At 31.3% G+C, this 10240-nt stretch overlaps 1 non-coding gene across 1 annotated transcript; it reads left to right on the top strand.

Annotated features, from left to right (window-relative positions):
* The first annotated feature begins 9612 nt into the window (after positions 1 to 9612).
* Positions 9613 to 9694, top strand: Trnal-aag (transfer RNA leucine (anticodon AAG)). The gene has a single exon. It is a non-coding gene; the product is annotated as a tRNA-Leu (tRNA).
* Positions 9695 to 10240: the final 546 nt, after the last annotated feature.

Here is a 10240-nt window from a genome sequence, read left to right as displayed (position 1 = left end):
AAAAAAAATTTGAAAAAAAAAACAATTTAAAATAAAAAAATAAGACATTATAAAATAATTTGTCGCTGGTAAAATGAAAAAGCCCCATCACACAAAATGGCGAATTGTTAGGTATCCCTTTGGGTTGGATTTCTGGCGACCCTCTTGAATCTGGCATGAGCCAACCCCTATTGGGATTGGGATCGGGATCCCTTGCTCGGATACAACACCATGGATTCAAGTTAGGCAGCAGTCATGGGGTGTTGGTAATATAACGTGTATTACATAATCGTATACATGACTAAGATCCGGTTGGCTGAAGGCTGAGGGCTCAAGACTGAAGGGACGACTCACATTCCCGGGGCTTTGTCGTCTGGCCATGTGTTGCTAATGCAACTCCCACAGGGGGTCATTTCTATTCTATTTCCTGCTCTCTACTCACTCATCCCATCCCACCTCATCCCTTTTTCTTCCCCCTACTACCTTTTTCGAGCCGTCATATATTTACTACATACATATACACTGGGTCTCACTTGCTACCCTTCCTATTGAACCCAACAACCCTACATGTTATAACTATAACGCTCTGCATCTATTACTATTACTATATTCTACATTCAACATTTTACACTCAACTCTCCTCTGCAGTGTTATGTGTAGAGTATGGTACACTATTATGTACACCGGCAGTTGAGTATTAGAGTTGTGACGCCTTTTCACCCCAACATACTCAAAACCAATATCTCCCTTGAACCCAATACCCCCCTTATCGCTTATGATAAACGCATCATGGAGACCCCACAAAAGCGTTCCAAATTGACGTAAAATCAATGAACAAAGTCAATGGGCGAAGAGCTCTTCCCTGCTCGTTCCTTCTCACTATTGAAGGCTAAACTTTTACATCTAATCGCTATATGGGGTATACTACTCGCTTTCTCTATACAATATTACTGCGCACTATATATAAACTCGTAGACCATCATCCCCTATGTAATATGTATTTATACCTATGAACACCCTGATACTTTATTATATAAATCAAAAATGACTCGTTATATTGTTAACGCGCAATGCGTTAATTACATTTATGATTTTAACTGTTTATTTTATTTGCATACTTTTTTTAGTACTTTATAGTTTAAATTACTGGATAATTGATCAGTGATATTGAAATTATTATTTTTCTGTTTAATTTTTCTTCATTCAATTAAATATTGCTTATATGTTTAAATATGGTAATGTTATAATATTATAATTCAAAAATTTATTTTGCTCGATTTAAAATCATAAAGTTTTTCAAAATAATGTCCTTTGTTTAAGACTTTTCCTCTTGAATCAAATAAATTTTATTAATTTTTAGAATAAACATTTTTAATAAATTATTAAAATCCTTTTTTGTAAAATTCATCAACATTGTTTTAAAATTACGTAACAAATTATCAAATTCCGTCAAAAATGGAGACAAAAAGCCCGTTAAAGAATTCCCGACTCTAAATTGAGAATCGAGAGCGGACATACTATAAATGGTCTTGGTTGGTAACACACCCCATACCTAATGCTTCGAGAGTCTATTCCATAGAACTAAACTCAATATGGCGGAGTCAATCGAAACACTCGTACTAGAATCTATTTATTTCATTTTCAGACTCTTTTATTTAATTCCATTCACGCTCTACTAGTCAATACTATTTCCGCCAGAAATTGATAACGGAAAACTGAACAGTGAAAATTAAAAATAATCAAAATTCAAGTTAAAAATGATTAAACTCGGAAATGTCCTACTTTACAATGCCGAAAAAAAAGAGTGGAGCAACAATAGATAATTTAAAAAACGGAAACTATCAAAAAACATCAATACTCATCATTCAAATCCATTTCGCCTTCGATCTATGTATCTCTTAATCAGCGACTGTTTTCTGTTTTCATAAAAACTGACGACAATGGACAAACATGCTTGCATGCTTCCAGCGAGCAGATTGCTATCAACTTTTTTCTTCATTTTTAAATTTTCATCTGCTGCTAACACATTATTACTGGAGTCCATAGTTATCTTTGATTTCAATAAAACTCGACTTTTTTTTACTGTCACCAATATTTTTAATACTTCAAATTTCAAACAGTCTTTCATTTAAAATTCACATAAAAACTATCTCTTCAAAAAAAAAAAAAAAAAAAAAAAATAGATTTGACTTATTTTCAATACATGAAATATGAATAGTTCGAGTATTAACGTAAGCTTACTCATAAATAATTTGGTATGATAAAAAAAAACCTTCAATTTGATAAATTCTAATTCTAAATATATACTAATCTTAATACAGCCATGAGAATGAGCTTCATATAGCTCTCGAGTATCGAAGTTTGTGTTATGTGTGTAAACGAAATGATTCTCGTTAACAAGCATGACTTTACGGGTTTTACGTCGATAGTTCACTATACATATTTTTTTCTCCGTGTTAATTTTAATAATATACACACCGGAACGTATATTCATTTTGGACGGTAGCAAAGTGTCGGTTACTTGGCGCCGAAAAAACTCATAGATAATTATCTACTGAAATTCCAACATTTTTTACGGTCATCCATTCCATTTTACTTATTACTAGTACGAGTACTATTATAATCATAATTCATAATAATTATGGATCTTAATATTTAGAAAATATTTCGTTACCTTGTTATATTTAATTGTGTTTTTTGAATTGAAATACATATATATATATATATATATATATATATATATATATATATATATATATATATATATATATATATATGATGGGCAATCTTGGTTTTATTTTATTCATATTAAAAAACTTAATTCACTTGAAGAGATATCAATAAATACTTTAATAAAAATTAGGCATAAATTTGATTGATTTCTTGTATAATTGGTCAAAATTTCGAGCACAAATTTGATTAATCATCATTCAATCAGTGAATTTCTTGAATTCTTTTAAAGTGAATATTACAAAACAAGATTAAAATTTTAAAGTAAATATTTTTTTTAATTAAGTCATTTTTTCAGTAAATATATTTGAAATTATATCTAATTGAAGAACTCAACATCAATTTTTTTAACGCATTTATTTATCATTCACCGAAAATTCTAAAAAACATCAAGTATACATCATGTAATAATTTTAACCAGATAAAAAATAATTGATCATTGTGATAAGAAATGATAACAACAATAATGATAAAAAAAAACGTATATATAATAGTAGGTCGACAATAATTCAAATGAAATGACATCCTCGAATCTGTCAGCCGTCGATGAAAATGCTTGAGAATGAAACTCTTGGGATTGAATTGCCAATAAGGACTCGACGATTAATAATGAGGTCCTCAACAAGGATCGTGTGATTACCTACCATTAGGATAAGGGGAAATAATCGAGAGTGTCTATCGACCGCGAGGAGGCGTAGAAATTTACTCGCTACTCACCGGAAAAGTCAACAGCCAATATTTAATTATATTTCATTTCCAAAAACATTATAAATATAATATTATACCTTGCATCAATCAAATAATCAAAAATAAAAACAAATTCACCATTTGCAAAATTATAATCTTAACATTTTCTGACCCAATTGATTCGGTAGTTGAAAAAATGGCAAAAACGTTGTATATACAATTTATCTAGCAGCAAAAAAAGCAAAAGCCGCCCGACAGTTTTGGAGCATGTCACGAACGCAATTAGTGAATGATTCGTCGAGCACTGGGGCTCTCGACTGCTGTAGTAGTCAAGAACTCCTCGAAGGCTTCAAGAGTACTCTCATCACTTCAATGGAGCTGGCTGCATTTTGATTCGCGACTCAATATGCTTCTTCGAGTTGCAGAAACCTTCGATTTTACAATCAACACTTGCTTTTAACGAATATTTCTTATACCTCTACCTCTCCTCTTTTTTTTTTCCTTCCTTTTTTTATCCTTTCGTTTATTTTATTATTATTTAATTTTCTTTTTTTACTCTCTACTTTAATCTTTACTCGTTGTAGGATCAAGTGCGCGGTTGCATTTTTCAAGTTATCCGTACTAAAGACTTTTTAAATATCACTTGGCTGTTCAAAATTCAAAAGAAAAATAATATCAGTAAGAATTATCAAGTTCTATATTCATAAAAAATTTAACTTGATTCAACAGAAAGAATTTTTAACCTAGAACATCATTTTGAAGAGTTCCATCATTTTTGATCAATTATAAAAATTTTTAAACTAAATAAATCAGTGGTTTAAATAAATTTTACTTGATTCTAAAATTTTTTTTTTTCAATTTAAAATAATCAAGCTCTTTAAAAAAATTATTATTTCCAAATTTTTTCTTTTGAATCAAGTTAAATTTTCTTTTAACTTTTTTTGTGAAAATTCCACTTAAAATTCAATCTTCAAATTATTATAAAATAATTTTCCAAAAAAAAAAAAAAATATTTAACTTTGTCTAAAAATTTTCTACTTTAAAAAATTTCCGTCTTACTAGCGAGCAATAATTTATTTAATAAAAAAAGCGTCAAAATATATAATATCATGGAGAATGAAAGTAATATCGGAAAATATCATGGATACCTTATACTAACCTCGGACATATAGAATATAGTGCCAAAAAAATGCATGTATGTAGAAATGCAACTGGATACCTATTAAAGCAACACGCTTTGTACCGCTTAGTACCATTGTCACATATCCATTATGGTGTTACACCGTGTGGGCATTACAATAATGAATATTGTGTTAATCCGAATGTATATGTATAGTATATACCTAAGGTATTCTTTGAGCGATAATGTGACACCTGGTAGGTGTTCCGTTGCCACCATTTTCCATTATGTCGATAATTTGATACATATCGTAGAAAAGAGCTTTGTGGCAAATAGTCGAGGTTTAATATACCCACACTGGGTTCCATTTCTTTTATTTATTTTTACTCACTCGCTCACTTACTTATTTTACTCTCTTCTCTCTACTACATGCCATACCGTGTAGAGTAAGAACCCTGAATAACATTATGTATTATCTGAAAAGCATATAACAGTCTACTCCGTAACTTAAGGCAGGAAAACTTTTCACACTAAACTCTCTTCAACTTCAAGAGTTATATTTCCATCGATATCGCCGAATATCTAAGTTTTTTTCGGTTCGAATTTCATTCAAAGTGTATCCATGTCTACGAAAGTTATCCACTACTATACCCTGCCTATTCACTTTCTCAAATCTCAAATCTTGATTTTATACTTTTTAAATTGAAATTTTAGGTTGAAAACTTCCGGAATAATTGGAAGAACAAAGAATTATCATGAATTTTATATTTTATACTGATAAAAAAGAAGAAATCTTCTAATAAATTGCTTCAGTTCAAGTCAATTTTTTTACGAAATTCATTTTTCATTTTTGACAAAAGATATGGCAGAAAAATTGTTGAAACAAGTAAAATTTACCAAATCAAAGAAAAATTTCTTAGTTCAAGAATTAAATTCATTTTTCACGTGAAAGTATATTTTAATTTTGATGAAATACAATCTTAAATATGAACTTTTGAGGTGACTTAAAAAATGATTTATAAAAAATTAATGATAATTTGAAATAATATTTGCCAAATAAAAAAGTTCACAAATTACCTGAGAAAAGAATTATTTTTGCATAGTTCATCCCAATAAAGATTCGGATGTGGACTAGATATAGCAACAAATTTATCAATTATGTCGCTATGAAGTATCGTCATAAACCAGCCGAGCAGCCCGCCAAGATCGTGCCCAATTATGCTGCATTTATCGACTCCCAGTGTCGAGATAAATTGACGTAATTCGTTAATTAAAACTTCTATTCTGTATGATCGCTTTCTGGTCAGTTTGTCGCTGTCACCAAACCCTTTCAAGTCCAAAGCGACTACTCTGTGAATTGATGTAAATTATCGAAATTTATTTGGTTGTAACCTTCAACCTTCGATATTAGTCAGCCATACCTAAACAACGAAACAATCATAACGCATAAAAGTTTGTTTAAAATAGATATGAATGCACATAACAATCGAAACTAATATATACCGTGTATGAATGCTAAAATTACGTTTGGTAAACAATGGCTGCTGTCTGCAACTTCAACACATACAACAAATATACATTACCCATACTCACATAGAACTTTTCACTCGTCCTGTTACACACACGTGCCCCTTATCCGAAAGCGCCGTTTCCATAGCAACAACACTGAGATTCTGCGAGGGTCTGACAAAATGGTGAGACAAATCTCTTCTCTCCTTCTCCCTTTTATCCTTCCTAGCTTTCAGTCTTTCTTTCATCCCTCGCTTTAGTTTTTCATTCCATTTCTCAAAAGCTCTCTCTACGCATTGCTCAATATCTCTGGGTTCTAATGCAATGGTGGTTATACAACCTCCGCCCTTAAATGCTTAATCAATAATAATTAGTAAATTTGGAAATGATTATTTAAGTTTTCTTCAAGGATTCTTCTAAAATCTGCAAGTTTATAAGTAATAACTTTCAAAAAAAATAGTTAAAATAATTGTTTACTTTATTTGTCAAATTTCTTAATTCAAAAAAAAAATTATTCAAATTAAAATTCAAAATTTAACATTCAAATAATTGATAACTAATTCACCTTACAGCTTATTTTAAATTTGAACATTTTTCTCAAAATTCGTACTAAATTAAGACCTTTTAAGAAATATTAAAGTAAATAAATGCTATAACGGTATTAAAACATGTTTGAATTTACTAAGATTTTATTTTTCGCCCAAAATAACGAATGGAATAAAAATGGCGATGAATATAATCCAAGATCCAAAACGACGAATAGATCTAGTGAGATATTGAGTTCGGTTAGATAAAGAAAGGAGACTATGGATGAGTATAAGTTTGTGTATGTGTGCAAAGTGTAAAATAAGAGACACCGGAGGTGTCGGATGAGCAAAATGAAGATGAATCTGAAGGACAGAGCGAGCGGAGTTTAGCGAAAGTGATGAGAAGGAAGAGATATAGAAGCACCAGATATATCAGGACCAGGATGATCAAGATGAAGATGAAGGTAACGGAGGGATGCTATAGTAGGAGATGAGGAGATGAGGAGATGGAGGACGAAAGGTGGCAGACACATCTCTCGGATTACGTCTTTTAACAAGCTCCACAACGTTCATTTGTCTTATCCGCCTTTCCTAATGCGACAGCAGCCGTTGAAATGATTAATTTACCAAGAGCAGAGGCATCATCCGAGTCTCATCTTCATCTACATGCATGTATATATGTACACTCACTACTGCTGGATTCTATTCTACACTAGCTCAATGTTCAATGTGTTGAACCCGACGAAAAACAACGTACAATGGGTATGCCATTATTTGCACACATACATATGTCGATTCTGCCTGAGCTGATGAGTTTTATTATTTCCTATGTTAATTCAATTGGTTCATATATAATATACATACATCTTATGTGTTATGTGTTTTATATATTCGAGTCTTGGAACGTCAATAAGTGCAAGGCGTTAATTGACCGAATGCTTTTGACCTGTCTATTATTGTATCAGGCTTGAGGGAAGTATCCCACGGTGAAATTAATTGAATTGATTGATATTTTGGTATTTAGTTGCTTAATTATTATTTTATTTGTTTTCAGGAAATTGAGTGAGAATTAATAAAATTTGTGGAGAAAAGATAGTTTAACAATTACGGCAAAATGAACAACAAAAAAGTTAAATTGGAGAATTCGATAAAGATATTTCATCACATAAACTTTTAATTCAACAACTATAAAAAAAAAAAACAATCCAAAATCTAGTGTGGATAGCAGTAAAAAAAATTGAAGCAAACTTCGTACTGACAAAAAAAATGGTTTATGTTTATTGACTCCAACTTATACCATAAAAGTAAAATACATTAACCAAATAGGATTACCAACGAATACATCTAACTCCATATGTAATATGTGTAATACAGGTATAAAAAAACCTACAAAGTCGACTTTCGTGTCATAACGGTCTCTGATCGATGACTAATCCCACTCAAACATCTACCCAATGTCGTTTCATATAAATAATACTTCATGTACTTGACAATATCAACACTAACACCAACACCAGCCTTAATACTAATAATATCAACACATCAAGCGACACTTAATAACTCCTCTTTGGTTTCCTTATGATTAATGCATGCGATCTTCAATTATTGAAGCATTGTCGTTGCATATGAGCATGAATATATAAATATGATCATGACCATCTACAAAGTGGTTATATATGATTGTAATGAGGCTAAATGACATGATTGGCATTTCGCACGTACTTCCAGTCACTGTATATATATTAATGAACATAAAGACCACCCAGAGAACTAAACCAGCAATATGACCATAATATGTTCACACATTGACCATCATGTAGACGCATAGATATTCATGAAATGGAGTCATATATATCCAGTATGGCGCCCTATAGAACGGATTTGGTCACAAACGCGATGAGAATACCAGATTTATCAACGAAAATTGTTCTTCAATAGTTCTATTGTCATCAGAGTACAAGAGCAATGTGTAATTTTGAAATTGTTCGATGTCAATTAAAATTTGAATATTCTGATGATAAATTCAGATCGAGTTTTTTTATCATGATTCATAACTACCTTCATTTAAATTTTAATAAACCAATATGAGTATGTCCAGTTTACAAAAAAAGCTTAATACTTTTCACCACACTGATGAATTTTAAGTGTATGCTTGGGAGAAAACATAAAATTTGAGACAATTGATGATTTTGTTTTGTGTTTTTGTGACGAAAATTGAAAGCAAAAATTGTGTAATTGATGGAATTAAAAAGATATTTGTAAAGAATATTAAGTCGCAACAAAATGGCTGGCAGATGTCCGATAAGGGATCTGGTGTAAAGAAAAAGTAATAGGGATGATGATGATAATAATAATAATAATAAATGATAAAGAATAAATAAAAATAAAAATAAAGTTAAGCTAAAGAGGGCAAAAGAAATATCAAGGGATTGATTATATTTTTTGCAGGGCTGGTCTGGTGCACGTTCTCCGATTACGTGACACGGATCGAAATATATTCGCGTGGAAGTTTATGGGGGTGAATATGAAGCTATAAATATATACTAAAGACTGCGCAGGCGTTCAGATGTATTTTGTTGCTGTTATTATTATTATATGTATTTTTAGAAAAGGATGCTGAGCTTTGCGTGAAAAGCTCCGCCCTAGAAGCCCCGAGGGTACCCAGGTGTCCAGTGTTTTACTTATGACACAGATGCACTTGGATTTTCAATGAAAGATTTTCCGTCGCAGCGCATGAAGAAAATAATCAATGAGAATACAGTTATTGTAGAAAATGATTTTTGCAGAAGTCATTATTTTTAAATATAACATCGACGAAGCTCAGATGATCTTTATGATCTATTCTGTTTGTCGTAAAGCTATTGATGAACCCAGTTAACTTCACCCCAAAAACTTGGAGCTCAAAACTTGTTTTTGATCTTTTTTGAGTCTATAAATCAAAGAACATTATGTTTTATATATTTTTCGAATATTTCGATAAGTTTTCATAATAAAATTAGAAAATTATCATTAGAAAATAGCTCCTATGATTAAATAGCGCTTTTAGAAAAAAGTCTTTGTGGTAGCGTGGCCGAGCGGTCTAAGGCGCTGGTTTAAGGCACCAGTCTCTTCGGAGGCGTGGGTTCGAATCCCACCGCTGCCAAATTTTTTGTATTTTCAGAAAAAAAATTTTCTCGATGACAATCATGCTGATTTTCCAAGTTATCATACTTATGTTACCGAAACCAGTCAATACTTAGGCATTTTTTCTTTTTTTTCAGGATAAATTTAGTAGAAAGTGGAGTAAAAAAAATTTTTTTAATGATTGATAGATCGAACGAGTGACGAAATACACGGTGTAAGTACACTGATGTAAGTAAATCACCACAAACAGACTGACAACTTTGAATCAACTAGGGAAATAGCTGGAATTTTAGAAAGAGGTATCGTGAAATTACGTCGTCAAAAGATTGGTTAAGACTGACGCTTACCGAAATGTTTTTTGAACTCCAGCGTACAAAGACTCTTTTTATTTTGTAATTGGTGGGAAGAATTCTGAGAAATATTCTTGAGAAAAATCGTTGACAAAAATATTACATATATAAAAAAAAAAAAAAAATAAATAAATAAATAAAACGGGAAAGTAACAACGGAAAATATTTAAGTCGAACCAGATGAGTGCCCGGGTTGATGAAAACAAGGGATTGCA

The sequence above is a fragment of the Cotesia typhae genome, unplaced genomic scaffold (assembly GCF_013202065.1).
Source record: "Cotesia typhae breed Kobodo isofemale line unplaced genomic scaffold, CoteBio_Ctyphae contig_23, whole genome shotgun sequence".
Lineage (NCBI taxonomy): Eukaryota > Metazoa > Arthropoda > Insecta > Hymenoptera > Braconidae > Cotesia > Cotesia typhae.
Note: the sequence above shows the minus strand (reverse complement) of the source record. Positions and strands in the feature narration are given on the sequence as shown.